This window comes from Euprymna scolopes, chromosome 18 (genome assembly GCF_053919585.1).
Source record: "Euprymna scolopes isolate OS-2025 chromosome 18, ASM5391958v1, whole genome shotgun sequence".
Lineage (NCBI taxonomy): Eukaryota > Metazoa > Mollusca > Cephalopoda > Sepiida > Sepiolidae > Euprymna > Euprymna scolopes.
In genome coordinates this window covers 111794812-111812074 of record NC_136499.1, presented here as the reverse complement: position 1 = coordinate 111812074, position 17263 = coordinate 111794812, and positions in this window count along the sequence as shown.

The following is a 17263-nucleotide window of genomic DNA, read 5'->3' as shown; positions in this document are numbered from 1 at the left end:
TCCGGACCTGTCAGATTTTTACAGTTTTACTCGTTTTTTCGACATGGTTATTTGCTACCTTCCTTTCTATTAGAAGGCTTTTAATGTTATTCTTAGTTATTTTTGGCTGATTTTCTTTGATTTGGACATAAAATAATAACAAAATTCAGACTTTGAAAAATTTCCATATTTTCATGTATCCGGACCTGTCAGATTTTTACGGTTTACTCGTTTTTTCGACATGGTTATTTGCAACATTCCTTTCTATTAGAAGGCTTTTAATGTGATTATTAGTTATTTTTGGCTGATTTTCTTTGATTTGGACATAAAATAATAACAAAATTCAGACTTTGAAAAATTTCCATATTTTCATGTATCCGGACCTGTCAGATTTTTACGGTTTACTCGTTTTTTCGACATGGTTATTTGCAACATTTCCTTTCTATTAGAAGGCTTTTAATGTTATTATTAGTTATTTTTGGCTGATTTTCTTTGATTTGGACAGAAAATAATAACAAAATTCAGACTTTGAAAAATTTCCATATTTTCATGTATCCGGACCTGTCAGATTTTTACGGTTTACTCGTTTTTTCGACATGGTGATTTGCAATATTCCTTTCTATTAGAAGGCTTTTAATGTTATTCTTAGTTATTTTTGGCTGATTTTCTTTGATTTGGACATAAAATAATAACAAAATTCAGACTTTGAAAAATTTCCATATTTTCATGTATCCGGACCTGTCAGATTTTTACAGTTTTACTCGTTTTTTCGACATGGTTATTTGCTACCTTCCTTTCTATTAGAAGGCTTTTAATGTGATTATTAGTTATTTTTGGCTGATTTTCTTTGATTTGGACATAAAATAATAACAAAATTCAGACTTTGAAAAATTTCCATATTTTCATGTATCCGGACCTGTCAGATTTTAACGGTTTACTCGTTTTTTCGACATGGTGATTTGCTACCTTCCTTTCTATTAGAAGGCTTTTAATGTTATTCTTAGTTATTTTTGGCTGATTTTCTTTGATTTGGACATAAAATAATAACAAAATTCAGACTTTTAAAAATTTCCATATTTTCATGTATGTAAAAACCTGTCAGATTTTTACAGTTTTACTCGTTTTTTCGACATGGTTATTTGCTACCTTCCTTTCTATTAGAAGGCTTTTAATGTTATTATTAGTTATTTTTGGCTGATTTTCTTTGATTTGGACATAAAATAATAACAAAATTCAGACTTTTAAAAATTACAATATTTTTATGTATCCGGACCTGTCAGATTTTTACGGTTTTACTCGTTTTTTCGACATGGTTATTTGCTACCTTCCTTTCTATTAGAAGGCTTTTAATGTTATTATTAGTTATTTTTGGCTGATTTTCTTTGATTTGGACATTAAATAATATCAAAATTCAGAATTTGAAAAATTTCCATATTTTCATGTATCCGGACCTGTCAGATTTTTACGGTTTTACTCATATTTTCGACATGGTTATTTGCAACATTTCCTTTCTATTAGAAGGCTTTTAATGTTATTCTTAGTTATTTTTGGCTGATTTTCTTTGATTTGGACAGAAAATAATAAAAAAATTCAGACTTTGAAAAATTTCCATATTTTCATGTATCCGGACCTGTCAGATTTTTACGGTTTACTCGTTTTTTCGACATGGTGATTTGCTACCTTCCTTTCTATTAGAAGGCTTTTAATGTTATTCTTAGTTATTTTTGGCTGATTTTCTTTGATTTGGACAGAAAATAATAACAAAATTCAGACTTTGAAAAATTTCTATATTTTCATGTATCCGGACCTGTCAGATTTTTACGGTTTACTCGTTTTTCCGACATGGTTATTTGCAATATTTCCTTTCTATTAGAAGGCTTTTAATGTGATTATTAGTTATTTTTGGCTGATTTTCTTTGATTTGGACAGAAAATAATAACAAAATTCAGACTTTGAAAAATTTCCATATTTTCATGTATCCGGACCTGTCAGATTTTTACGGTTTACTCGTTTTTTCGACATGGTGATTTGCTACCTTCCTTTCTATTAGAAGGCTTTTAATGTTATTCTTAGTTATTTTTGGCTGATTTTCTTTGATTTGGACAGAAAATAATAACAAAATTCAGACTTTGAAAAATTTCCATATTTTCATGTATCCGGACCTGTCAGATTTTTACGGTTTACTCGTTTTTTCGACATGGTGATTTGCAATATTCCTTTCTATTAGAAGGCTTTTAATGTGATTATTAGTTATTTTTGGCTGATTTTCTTTGATTTGGACAGAAAATAATAACAAAATTCAGACTTTGGAAAATTTCCATATTTTCATGTATCTGGACCTGTCAGATTTTTACAGTTTTACTCGTTTTTTCGACATGGTTATTTGCTACCTTCCTTTCTATTAGAAGGCTTTTAATGTTATTCTTAGTTATTTTTGGCTGATTTTCTTTGATTTGGACAGAAAATAATAACAAAATTCAGACTTTGAAAAATTTCCATATTTTCATGTATCCGGACCTGTCAGATTTTTACGGTTTACTCGTTTTTTCGACATGGTGATTTGCTACCTTCCTTTCTATTAGAAGGCTTTTAATGTTATTCTTAGTTATTTTTGGCTGATTTTCTTTGATTTGGACAGAAAACATTAACAAAATTCAGACTTCGAAAAATTTCCATATTTTCATGTATCCGGACCTGTCAGATTTTTACGGTTTACTCGTTTTTCCGACATGGTTATTTGCAATATTTCCTTTCTATTAGAAGGCTTTTAATGTGATTATTAGTTATTTTTGGCTGATTTTCTTTGATTTGGACAGAAAATAATAACAAAATTCAGACTTTGAAAAATTTCCATATTTTCATGTATCCGGACCTGTCAGATTTTTACGGTTTACTCGTTTTTCCGACATGGTTATTTGCAATATTTCCTTTCTATTAGAAGGCTTTTAATGTTATTCTTAGTTATTTTTGGCTGATTTTCTTTGATTTGGACAGAAAATAATAACAAAATTCAGACTTTGAAAAATTTCCATATTTTCATGTATCCGGACCTGTCAGATTTTTACGGTTTACTCGTTTTTTCGACATGGTTATTTGCAACATTTCCTTTCTATTAGAAGGCTTTTAATGTTATTCTTAGTTATTTTTGGCTGATTTTCTTTGATTTGGACAGAAAATAATAACAAAATTCAGACTTTGAAAAATTTCCATATTTTCATGTATCCGGACCTGTCAGATTTTTACGGTTTACTCGTTTTTTCGACATGGTGATTTGCAATATTCCTTTCTATTAGAAGGCTTTTAATGTGATTATTAGTTATTTTTGGCTGATTTTCTTTGATTTGGACAGAAAATAATAACAAAATTCAGACTTTGAAAAATTTCCATATTTTCATGTATCCGGACCTGTCAGATTTTTACAGTTTTACTCGTTTTTTCGACATGGTTATTTGCTACCTTCCTTTCTATTAGAAGGCTTTTAATGTTATTCTTAGTTATTTTTGGCTGATTTTCTTTGATTTGGACATAAAATAATAACAAAATTCAGACTTTGAAAAATTTCCATATTTTCATGTATCCGGACCTGTCAGATTTTTACGGTTTACTCGTTTTTTCGACATGGTGATTTGCTACCTTCCTTACTATTAGAAGGCTTTTAATGTTATTCTTAGTTATTTTTGGCTGATTTTCTTTGATTTGGACAGAAAATAATAACAAAATTCAGACTTTGAAAAATCTCCATATTTTCATGTATCCGGACCTGTCAGATTTTTACGGTTTACTCGTTTTTTCGACATGGTTATTTGCAACATTCCTTTCTATTAGAAGGCTTTTAATGTGATTATTAGTTATTTTTGGCTGATTTTCTTTGATTTGGACATAAAATAATAACAAAATTCAGACTTTGAAAAATTTCCATATTTTCATGTATCCGGACCTGTCAGATTTTTACAGTTTTACTCGTTTTTTCGACATGGTTATTTGCTACCTTCCTTTCTATTAGAAGGCTTTTAATGTTATTCTTAGTTATTTTTGGCTGATTTTCTTTGATTTGGACAGAAAATAATAACAAAATTCAGACTTTGAAAAATTTCCATATTTTCATGTATCCGGACCTGTCAGATTTTTACGGTTTACTCGTTTTTTCGACATGGTGATTTGCTACCTTCCTTTCTATTAGAAGGCTTTTAATGTTATTCTTAGTTATTTTTGGCTGATTTTCTTTGATTTGGACATAAAATAATAACAAAATTCAGACTTTGAAAAATTTCCATATTTTCATGTATCCGGACCTGTCAGATTTTTACGGTTTACTCGTTTTTTCGACATGGTGATTTGCTACCTTCCTTTCTATTAGAAGGCTTTTAATGTGATTATTAGTTATTTTTGGCTGATTTTCTTTGATTTGGACAGAAAATAATAACAAAATTCAGACTTTGAAAAATTTCCATATTTTCATGTATCCGGACCTGTCAGATTTTTACGGTTTACTCGTTTTTTCGACATGGTGATTTGCTACCTTCCTTTCTATTAGAAGGCTTTTAATGTTATTCTTAGTTATTTTTGGCTGATTTTCTTTGATTTGGACAGAAAATAATAACAAAATTCAGACTTTGAAAAATTTCCATATTTTCATGTATCCGGACCTGTCAGATTTTTACGGTTTACTCGTTTTTTGGACATGGTTATTTGCAACATTTCCTTTCTATTAGAAGGCTTTTAATGTGATTATTAGTTATTTTTGGCTGATTTTCTTTGATTTGGACATAAAATAATAACAAAATTCAGACTTTGAAAAATTTCCATATTTTCATGTATCCGGACCTGTCAGATTTTTACGGTTTACTCGTTTTTTCGACATGGTGATTTGCAACATTTCCTTTCTATTAGAAGGCTTTTAATGTTATTCTTAGTTATTTTTGGCTGATTTTCTTTGATTTGGACATAAAATAATAACAAAATTCAGACTTTGAAAAATTTCCATATTTTCATGTATCCGGACCTGTCAGATTTTTACGGTTTACTCGTTTTTTCGACATGGTGATTTGCTACCTTCCTTTCTATTAGAAGGCTTTTAATGTTATTCTTAGTTATTTTTGGCTGATTTTCTTTGATTTGGACAGAAAATAATAACAAAATTCAGACTTTGAAAAATTTCCATATTTTCATGTATCCGGACCTGTCAGATTTTTACGGTTTACTCATTTTTTCGACATGGTTATTTGCAACATTTCCTTTCTATTAGAAGGCTTTTAATGTTATTCTTAGTTATTTTTGGCTGATTTTCTTTGATTTGGACAGAAAATAATAACAAAATTCAGACTTTGAAAAATTTCCATATTTTCATGTATCCGGACCTGTCAGATTTTTACGGTTTACTCGTTTTTTCGACATGGTTATTTGCAACATTTCCTTTCTATTAGAAGGCTTTTAATGTTATTATTAGTTATTTTTGGCTGATTTTCTTTGATTTGGAGAGAAAATAATAACAAAATTCAGACTTTGAAAAATTTCCATATTTTCATGTATCCGGACCTGTCAGATTTTTACGGTTTACTCGTTTTTTCAACATGGTGATTTGCAATATTCCTTTCTATTAGAAGGCTTTTAATGTGATTATTAGTTATTTTTGGCTGATTTTCTTTGATTTGGACAGAAAATAATAACAAAATTCAGACTTTGAAAAATTTCCATATTTTCATGTATCCGGACCTGTCAGATTTTTACAGTTTTACTCGTTTTTTCGACATGGTTATTTGCTACCTTCCTTTCTATTAGAAGGCTTTTAATGTTATTCTTAGTTATTTTTGGCTGATTTTCTTTGATTTGGACATAAAATAATAACAAAATTCAGACTTTGAAAAATTTCCATATTTTCATGTATCCGGACCTGTCAGATTTTTACGGTTTACTCGTTTTTTCGACATGGTGATTTGCTACCTTCCTTACTATTAGAAGGCTTTTAATGTTATTCTTAGTTATTTTTGGCTGATTTTCTTTGATTTGGACAGAAAATAATAACAAAATTCAGACTTTGAAAAATCTCCATATTTTCATGTATCCGGACCTGTCAGATTTTTACGGTTTACTCGTTTTTTCGACATGGTTATTTGCAACATTCCTTTCTATTAGAAGGCTTTTAATGTGATTATTAGTTATTTTTGGCTGATTTTCTTTGATTTGGACATAAAATAATAACAAAATTCAGACTTTGAAAAATTTCCATATTTTCATGTATCCGGACCTGTCAGATTTTTACAGTTTTACTCGTTTTTTCGACATGGTTATTTGCTACCTTCCTTTCTATTAGAAGGCTTTTAATGTTATTCTTAGTTATTTTTGGCTGATTTTCTTTGATTTGGACAGAAAATAATAACAAAATTCAGACTTTGAAAAATTTCCATATTTTCATGTATCCGGACCTGTCAGATTTTTACGGTTTACTCGTTTTTTCGACATGGTGATTTGCTACCTTCCTTTCTATTAGAAGGCTTTTAATGTTATTCTTAGTTATTTTTGGCTGATTTTCTTTGATTTGGACATAAAATAATAACAAAATTCAGACTTTGAAAAATTTCCATATTTTCATGTATCCGGACCTGTCAGATTTTTACGGTTTACTCGTTTTTTCGACATGGTGATTTGCTACCTTCCTTTCTATTAGAAGGCTTTTAATGTGATTATTAGTTATTTTTGGCTGATTTTCTTTGATTTGGACAGAAAATAATAACAAAATTCAGACTTTGAAAAATTTCCATATTTTCATGTATCCGGACCTGTCAGATTTTTACGGTTTACTCGTTTTTTCGACATGGTGATTTGCTACCTTCCTTTCTATTAGAAGGCTTTTAATGTTATTCTTAGTTATTTTTGGCTGATTTTCTTTGATTTGGACATAAAATAATAACAAAATTCAGACTTTGAAAAATTTCCATATTTTCATGTATCCGGACCTGTCAGATTTTTACGGTTTACTCGTTTTTTCGACATGGTGATTTGCTACCTTCCTTTCTATTAGAAGGCTTTTAATGTGATTATTAGTTATTTTTGGCTGATTTTCTTTGATTTGGACAGAAAATAATAACAAAATTCAGACTTTGAAAAATTTCCATATTTTCATGTATCCGGACCTGTCAGATTTTTACGGTTTACTCGTTTTTTCGACATGGTGATTTGCTACCTTCCTTTCTATTAGAAGGCTTTTAATGTTATTCTTAGTTATTTTTGGCTGATTTTCTTTGATTTGGACAGAAAATAATAACAAAATTCAGACTTTGAAAAATTTCCATATTTTCATGTATCCGGACCTGTCAGATTTTTACGGTTTACTCGTTTTTTGGACATGGTTATTTGCAACATTTCCTTTCTATTAGAAGGCTTTTAATGTGATTATTAGTTATTTTTGGCTGATTTTCTTTGATTTGGACATAAAATAATAACAAAATTCAGACTTTGAAAAATTTCCATATTTTCATGTATCCGGACCTGTCAGATTTTTACGGTTTACTCGTTTTTTCGACATGGTGATTTGCAACATTTCCTTTCTATTAGAAGGCTTTTAATGTTATTCTTAGTTATTTTTGGCTGATTTTCTTTGATTTGGACATAAAATAATAACAAAATTCAGACTTTGAAAAATTTCCATATTTTCATGTATCCGGACCTGTCAGATTTTTACGGTTTACTCGTTTTTTCGACATGGTGATTTGCTACCTTCCTTTCTATTAGAAGGCTTTTAATGTTATTCTTAGTTATTTTTGGCTGATTTTCTTTGATTTGGACAGAAAATAATAACAAAATTCAGACTTTGAAAAATTTCCATATTTTCATGTATCCGGACCTGTCAGATTTTTACGGTTTACTCATTTTTTCGACATGGTTATTTGCAACATTTCCTTTCTATTAGAAGGCTTTTAATGTTATTCTTAGTTATTTTTGGCTGATTTTCTTTGATTTGGACAGAAAATAATAACAAAATTCAGACTTTGAAAAATTTCCATATTTTCATGTATCCGGACCTGTCAGATTTTTACGGTTTACTCGTTTTTTCGACATGGTTATTTGCAACATTTCCTTTCTATTAGAAGGCTTTTAATGTTATTATTAGTTATTTTTGGCTGATTTTCTTTGATTTGGAGAGAAAATAATAACAAAATTCAGACTTTGAAAAATTTCCATATTTTCATGTATCCGGACCTGTCAGATTTTTACGGTTTACTCGTTTTTTCAACATGGTGATTTGCAATATTCCTTTCTATTAGAAGGCTTTTAATGTGATTATTAGTTATTTTTGGCTGATTTTCTTTGATTTGGACAGAAAATAATAACAAAATTCAGACTTTGAAAAATTTCCATATTTTCATGTATCCGGACCTGTCAGATTTTTACAGTTTTACTCGTTTTTTCGACATGGTTATTTGCTACCTTCCTTTCTATTAGAAGGCTTTTAATGTTATTCTTAGTTATTTTTGGCTGATTTTCTTTGATTTGGACATAAAATAATAACAAAATTCAGACTTTGAAAAATTTCCATATTTTCATGTATCCGGACCTGTCAGATTTTTACGGTTTACTCGTTTTTTCGACATGGTGATTTGCTACCTTCCTTACTATTAGAAGGCTTTTAATGTTATTCTTAGTTATTTTTGGCTGATTTTCTTTGATTTGGACAGAAAATAATAACAAAATTCAGACTTTGAAAAATCTCCATATTTTCATGTATCCGGACCTGTCAGATTTTTACGGTTTACTCGTTTTTTCGACATGGTTATTTGCAACATTCCTTTCTATTAGAAGGCTTTTAATGTGATTATTAGTTATTTTTGGCTGATTTTCTTTGATTTGGACATAAAATAATAACAAAATTCAGACTTTGAAAAATTTCCATATTTTCATGTATCCGGACCTGTCAGATTTTTACAGTTTTACTCGTTTTTTCGACATGGTTATTTGCTACCTTCCTTTCTATTAGAAGGCTTTTAATGTTATTCTTAGTTATTTTTGGCTGATTTTCTTTGATTTGGACAGAAAATAATAACAAAATTCAGACTTTGAAAAATTTCCATATTTTCATGTATCCGGACCTGTCAGATTTTTACGGTTTACTCGTTTTTTCGACATGGTGATTTGCTACCTTCCTTTCTATTAGAAGGCTTTTAATGTTATTCTTAGTTATTTTTGGCTGATTTTCTTTGATTTGGACATAAAATAATAACAAAATTCAGACTTTGAAAAATTTCCATATTTTCATGTATCCGGACCTGTCAGATTTTTACGGTTTACTCGTTTTTTCGACATGGTGATTTGCTACCTTCCTTTCTATTAGAAGGCTTTTAATGTGATTATTAGTTATTTTTGGCTGATTTTCTTTGATTTGGACAGAAAATAATAACAAAATTCAGACTTTGAAAAATTTCCATATTTTCATGTATCCGGACCTGTCAGATTTTTACGGTTTACTCGTTTTTTCGACATGGTGATTTGCTACCTTCCTTTCTATTAGAAGGCTTTTAATGTTATTCTTAGTTATTTTTGGCTGATTTTCTTTGATTTGGACAGAAAATAATAACAAAATTCAGACTTTGAAAAATTTCCATATTTTCATGTATCCGGACCTGTCAGATTTTTACGGTTTACTCGTTTTTTGGACATGGTTATTTGCAACATTTCCTTTCTATTAGAAGGCTTTTAATGTGATTATTAGTTATTTTTGGCTGATTTTCTTTGATTTGGACATAAAATAATAACAAAATTCAGACTTTGAAAAATTTCCATATTTTCATGTATCCGGACCTGTCAGATTTTTACGGTTTACTCGTTTTTTCGACATGGTGATTTGCAACATTTCCTTTCTATTAGAAGGCTTTTAATGTTATTCTTAGTTATTTTTGGCTGATTTTCTTTGATTTGGACATAAAATAATAACAAAATTCAGACTTTGAAAAATTTCCATATTTTCATGTATCCGGACCTGTCAGATTTTTACGGTTTACTCGTTTTTTCGACATGGTGATTTGCTACCTTCCTTTCTATTAGAAGGCTTTTAATGTTATTCTTAGTTATTTTTGGCTGATTTTCTTTGATTTGGACAGAAAATAATAACAAAATTCAGACTTTGAAAAATTTCCATATTTTCATGTATCCGGACCTGTCAGATTTTTACGGTTTACTCATTTTTTCGACATGGTTATTTGCAACATTTCCTTTCTATTAGAAGGCTTTTAATGTTATTATTAGTTATTTTTGGCTGATTTTCTTTGATTTGGACAGAAAATAATAACAAAATTCAGACTTTGAAAAATTTCCATATTTTCATGTATCCGGACCTGTCAGATTTTTACGGTTTACTCGTTTTTTCGACATGGTGATTTGCTACCTTCCTTTCTATTAGAAGGCTTTTAATGTGATTATTAGTTATTTTTGGCTGATTTTCTTTGATTTGGACAGAAAATAATAACAAAATTCAGACTTTGAAAAATTTCCATATTTTCATGTATCCGGACCTGTCAGATTTTTACAGTTTTACTCGTTTTTTCGACATGGTTATTTGCTACCTTCCTTTCTATTAGAAGGCTTTTAATGTTATTCTTAGTTATTTTTGGCTGATTTTCTTTGATTTGGACATAAAATAATAACAAAATTCAGACTTTGAAAAATTTCCATATTTTCATGTATCCGGACCTGTCAGATTTTTACGGTTTACTCGTTTTTTCGACATGGTGATTTGCTACCTTCCTTTCTATTAGAAGGCTTTTAATGTTATTCTTAGTTATTTTTGGCTGATTTTCTTTGATTTGGACAGAAAATAATAACAAAATTCAGACTTTGAAAAATTTCCATATTTTCATGTATCCGGACCTGTCAGATTTTTACGGTTTACTCGTTTTTTCGACATGGTTATTTGCAACATTCCTTTCTATTAGAAGGCTTTTAATGTGATTATTAGTTATTTTTGGCTGATTTTCTTTGATTTGGACAGAAAATAATAACAAAATTCAGACTTTGAAAAATTTCCATATTTTCATGTATCCGGACCTGTCAGATTTTTACGGTTTACTCGTTTTTTCGACATGGTGATTTGCTACCTTCCTTTCTATTAGAAGGCTTTTAATGTTATTCTTAGTTATTTTTGGCTGATTTTCTTTGATTTGGACAGAAAATAATAACAAAATTCAGACTTTGAAAAATTTCCATATTTTCATGTATCCGGACCTGTCAGATTTTTACGGTTTACTCGTTTTTTCGACATGGTGATTTGCTACCTTCCTTTCTATTAGAAGGCTTTTAATGTTATTCTTAGTTATTTTTGGCTGATTTTCTTTGATTTGGACAGAAAATAATAACAAAATTCAGACTTTGAAAAATCTCCATATTTTCATGTATCCGGACCTGTCAGATTTTTACGGTTTACTCGTTTTTTGGACATGGTTATTTGCAACATTTCCTTTCTATTAGAAGGCTTTTAATGTGATTATTAGTTATTTTTGGCTGATTTTCTTTGATTTGGACAGAAAATAATAACAAAATTCAGACTTTGAAAAATTTCCATATTTTCATGTATCCGGACCTGTCAGATTTTTACGGTTTACTCATTTTTTCGACATGGTTATTTGCAACATTTCCTTTCTATTAGAAGGCTTTTAATGTTATTCTTAGTTATTTTTGGCTGATTTTCTTTGATTTGGACAGAAAATAATAACAAAATTCAGACTTTGAAAAATTTCCATATTTTCATGTATCCGGACCTGTCAGATTTTTACGGTTTACTCGTTTTTTCGACATGGTTATTTGCTACCTTCCTTTCTATTAGAAGGCTTTTAATGTTATTATTAGTTATTTTTGGCTGATTTTCTTTGATTTGGACAGAAAATAATAACAAAATTCAGACTTTGAAAAATCTCCATATTTTCATGTATCCGGACCTGTCAGATTTTTACGGTTTACTCGTTTTTTCGACATGGTTATTTGCAACATTCCTTTCTATTAGAAGGCTTTTAATGTGATTATTAGTTATTTTTGGCTGATTTTCTTTGATTTGGACATAAAATAATAACAAAATTCAGACTTTGAAAAATTTCCATATTTTCATGTATCCGGACCTGTCAGATTTTTACAGTTTTACTCGTTTTTGCGACATGGTTATTTGCTACCTTCCTTTCTATTAGAAGGCTTTTAATGTTATTCTTAGTTATTTTTGGCTGATTTTCTTTGATTTGGACAGAAAATAATAACAAAATTCAGACTTTGAAAAATTTCCATATTTTCATGTATCCGGACCTGTCAGATTTTTACGGTTTACTCGTTTTTTCGACATGGTGATTTGCTACCTTCCTTTCTATTAGAAGGCTTTTAATGTGATTATTAGATATTTTTGGCTGATTTTCTTTGATTTGGACAGAAAATAATAACAAAATTCAGACTTTGAAAAATTTCCATATTTTCATGTATCCGGACCTGTCAGATTTTTACGGTTTACTCGTTTTTTCGACATGGTGATTTGCTACCTTCCTTTCTATTAGAAGGCTTTTAATGTTATTCTTAGTTATTTTTGGCTGATTTTCTTTGATTTGGACAGAAAATAATAACAAAATTCAGACTTTGAAAAATTTCCATATTTTCATGTATCCGGACCTGTCAGATTTTTACGGTTTACTCGTTTTTTGGACATGGTTATTTGCAACATTTCCTTTCTATTAGAAGGCTTTTAATGTGATTATTAGTTATTTTTGGCTGATTTTCTTTGATTTGGACATAAAATAATAACAAAATTCAGACTTTGAAAAATTTCCATATTTTCATGTATCCGGACCTGTCAGATTTTTACGGTTTACTCGTTTTTTCGACATGGTGATTTGCAACATTTCCTTTCTATTAGAAGGCTTTTAATGTTATTCTTAGTTATTTTTGGCTGATTTTCTTTGATTTGGACATAAAATAATAACAAAATTCAGACTTTGAAAAATTTCCATATTTTCATGTATCCGGACCTGTCAGATTTTTACGGTTTACTCGTTTTTTCGACATGGTGATTTGCTACCTTCCTTTCTATTAGAAGGCTTTTAATGTTATTCTTAGTTATTTTTGGCTGATTTTCTTTGATTTGGACAGAAAATAATAACAAAATTCAGACTTTGAAAAATTTCCATATTTTCATGTATCCGGACCTGTCAGATTTTTACGGTTTACTCATTTTTTCGACATGGTTATTTGCAACATTTCCTTTCTATTAGAAGGCTTTTAATGTTATTCTTAGTTATTTTTGGCTGATTTTCTTTGATTTGGACAGAAAATAATAACAAAATTCAGACTTTGAAAAATTTCCATATTTTCATGTATCCGGACCTGTCAGATTTTTACGGTTTACTCGTTTTTTCGACATGGTTATTTGCAACATTTCCTTTCTATTAGAAGGCTTTTAATGTTATTATTAGTTATTTTTGGCTGATTTTCTTTGATTTGGACAGAAAATAATAACAAAATTCAGACTTTGAAAAATTTCCATATTTTCATGTATCCGGACCTGTCAGATTTTTACGGTTTACTCGTTTTTTCGACATGGTGATTTGCTACCTTCCTTTCTATTAGAAGGCTTTTAATGTGATTATTAGTTATTTTTGGCTGATTTTCTTTGATTTGGACAGAAAATAATAACAAAATTATGACTTTGAAAAATTTCCATATTTTCATGTATCCGGACCTGTCAGATTTTTACAGTTTTACTCGTTTTTTCGACATGGTTATTTGCTACCTTCCTTTCTATTAGAAGGCTTTTAATGTTATTCTTAGTTATTTTTGGCTGATTTTCTTTGATTTGGACATAAAATAATAACAAAATTCAGACTTTGAAAAATTTCCATATTTTCATGTATCCGGACCTGTCAGATTTTTACGGTTTACTCGTTTTTTCGACATGGTGATTTGCTACCTTCCTTTCTATTAGAAGGCTTTTAATGTTATTCTTAGTTATTTTTGGCTGATTTTCTTTGATTTGGACAGAAAATAATAACAAAATTCAGACTTTGAAAAATTTCCATATTTTCATGTATCCGGACCTGTCAGATTTTTACGGTTTACTCGTTTTTTGGACATGGTTATTTGCAACATTTCCTTTCTATTAGAAGGCTTTTAATGTGATTATTAGTTATTTTTGGCTGATTTTCTTTGATTTGGACAGAAAATAATAACAAAATTCAGACTTTGAAAAATTTCCATATTTTCATGTATCCGGACCTGTCAGATTTTTACGGTTTACTCGTTTTTTCGACATGGTGATTTGCTACCTTCCTTTCTATTAGAAGGCTTTTAATGTGATTATTAGTTATTTTTGGCTGATTTTCTTTGATTTGGACAGAAAATAATAACAAAATTCAGACTTTGAAAAATTTCCATATTTTCATGTATCCGGACCTGTCAGATTTTTACGGTTTACTCGTTTTTTCGACATGGTTATTTGCTACCTTCCTTTCTATTAGAAGGCTTTTAATGTTATTCTTAGTTATTTTTGGCTGATTTTCTTTGATTTGGACATAAAATAATAACAAAATTCAGACTTTGAAAAATTTCCATATTTTCGTGTATCCGGACCTGTCAGATTTTTACGGTTTACTCGTTTTTTCGACACGGTGATTTGCTACCTTCCTTTCTATTAGAAGGCTTTTAATGTTATTCTTAGTTATTTTTGGCTGATTTTCTTTGATTTGGACAGAAAATAATAACAAAATTCAGACTTTGAAAAATCTCCATATTTTCATGTATCCGGACCTGTCAGATTTTTACGGTTTACTCGTTTTTTCGACATGGTTATTTGCAACATTCCTTTCTATTAGAAGGCTTTTAATGTGATTATTAGTTATTTTTGGCTGATTTTCTTTGATTTGGACATAAAATAATAACAAAATTCAGACTTTGAAAAATTTCCATATTTTCATGTATCCGGACCTGTCAGATTTTTACAGTTTTACTCGTTTTTTCGACATGGTTATTTGCTACCTTCCTTTCTATTAGAAGGCTTTTAATGTTATTCTTAGTTATTTTTGGCTGATTTTCTTTGATTTGGACATAAAATAATAACAAAATTCAGACTTTGAAAAATTTCCATATTTTCATGTATCCGGACCTGTCAGATTTTTACGGTTTACTCGTTTTTTCGACATGGTGATTTGCTACCTTCCTTTCTATTAGAAGGCTTTTAATGTGATTATTAGTTATTTTTGGCTGATTTTCTTTGATTTGGACAGAAAATAATAACAAAATTCAGACTTTGAAAAATTTCCATATTTTCATGTATCCGGACCTGTCAGATTTTTACGGTTTACTCGTTTTTTCGACATGGTGATTTGCTACCTTCCTTTCTATTAGAAGGCTTTTAATGTTATTCTTAGTTATTTTTGGCTGATTTTCTTTGATTTGGACATAAAATAATAACAAAATTCAGACTTTGAAAAATTTCCATATTTTCATGTATCCGGACCTGTCAGATTTTTACGGTTTACTCGTTTTTTGGACATGGTTATTTGCAACATTTCCTTTCTATTAGAAGGCTTTTAATGTGATTATTAGTTATTTTTGGCTGATTTTCTTTGATTTGGACATAAAATAATAACAAAATTCAGACTTTGAAAAATTTCCATATTTTCATGTATCCGGACCTGTCAGATTTTAACGGTTTACTCGTTTTTTCGACATGGTGATTTGCTACCTTCCTTTCTATTAGAAGGCTTTTAATGTTATTCTTAGTTATTTTTGGCTGATTTTCTTTGATTTGGACATAAAATAATAACAAAATTCAGACTTTTAAAAATTACAATATTTTTATGTATCCGGACCTGTCAGATTTTTACGGTTTACTCGTTTTTTCGACATGGTTATTTGCTACATTCCTTTCTATTAGAAGGCTTTTAATGTTATTCTTAGTTATTTTTGGCTGATTTTCTTTGATTTGGACATAAAATAATAACAAAATCAGACTTTGAAAAATTTCCATATTTTCATGTATCCGGACCTGTCAGATTTTTACAGTTTTACTCGTTTTTTCGACATGGTGATTTGCAACCTTCCTTTCTATTAGAAGGCTTTTAATGTTATTCTTAGTTATTTTTGGCTGATTTTCTTTGATTTGGACAGAAAATAATAACAAAATTCAGACTTTGAAAAATTTCCATATTTTCATGTATCCGGACCTGTCAGATTTTAACGGTTTACTCGTTTTTTCGACATGGTGATTTGCTACCTTCCTTTCTATTAGAAGGCTTTTAATGTTATTCTTAGTTATTTTTGGCTGATTTTCTTTGATTTGGACATAAAATAATAACAAAATTCAGACTTTTAAAAATTACAATATTTTTATGTATCCGGACCTGTCAGATTTTTACAGTTTTACTCGTTTTTTCGACATGGTTATTAGCTACATTCCTTTCTATTAGAAGGCTTTTAATGTTATTCTTAGTTATTTTTGGCTGATTTTCTTTGATTTGGACATAAAATAATAACAAAATCAGACTTTGAAAAATTTCCATATTTTCATGTATCCGGACCTGTCAGATTTTTACAGTTTTACTCGTTTTTTCGACATGGTGATTTGCAACCTTCCTTTCTATTAGAAGGCTTTTAATGTTATTCTTAGTTATTTTTGGCTGATTTTCTTTGATTTGGACAGAAAATAATAACAAAATTCAGACTTTGAAAAATTTCCATATTTTCATGTATCCGGACCTGTCAGATTTTAACGGTTTACTCGTTTTTTCGACATGGTGATTTGCTACCTTCCTTTCTATTAGAAGGCTTTTAATGTTATTCTTAGTTATTTTTGGCTGATTTTCTTTGATTTGGACATAAAATAATAACAAAATTCAGACTTTGAAAAATTTCCATATTTTCATGTATCCGGACCTGTCAGATTTTTACGGTTTACTCGTTTTTTCGACATGGTTATTTGCTACATTCCTTTCTATTAGAAGGCTTTTAATGTTATTCTTAGTTATTTTTGGCTGATTTTCTTTGATTTGGACATAAAATAATAACAAAATCAGACTTTGAAAAATTTCCATATTTTCATGTATCCGGACCTGTCAGATTTTTACAGTTTTACTCGTTTTTTCGACATGGTGATTTGCAACCTTCCTTTCTATTAGAAGGCTTTTAATGTTATTCTTAGTTATTTTTGGCTGATTTTCTTTGATTTGGACAGAAAATAATAACAAAATTCAGACTTTGAAAAATTTCCATATTTTCATGTATCCGGACCTGTCAGATTTTAACGGTTTACTCGTTTTTTCGACATGGTGAT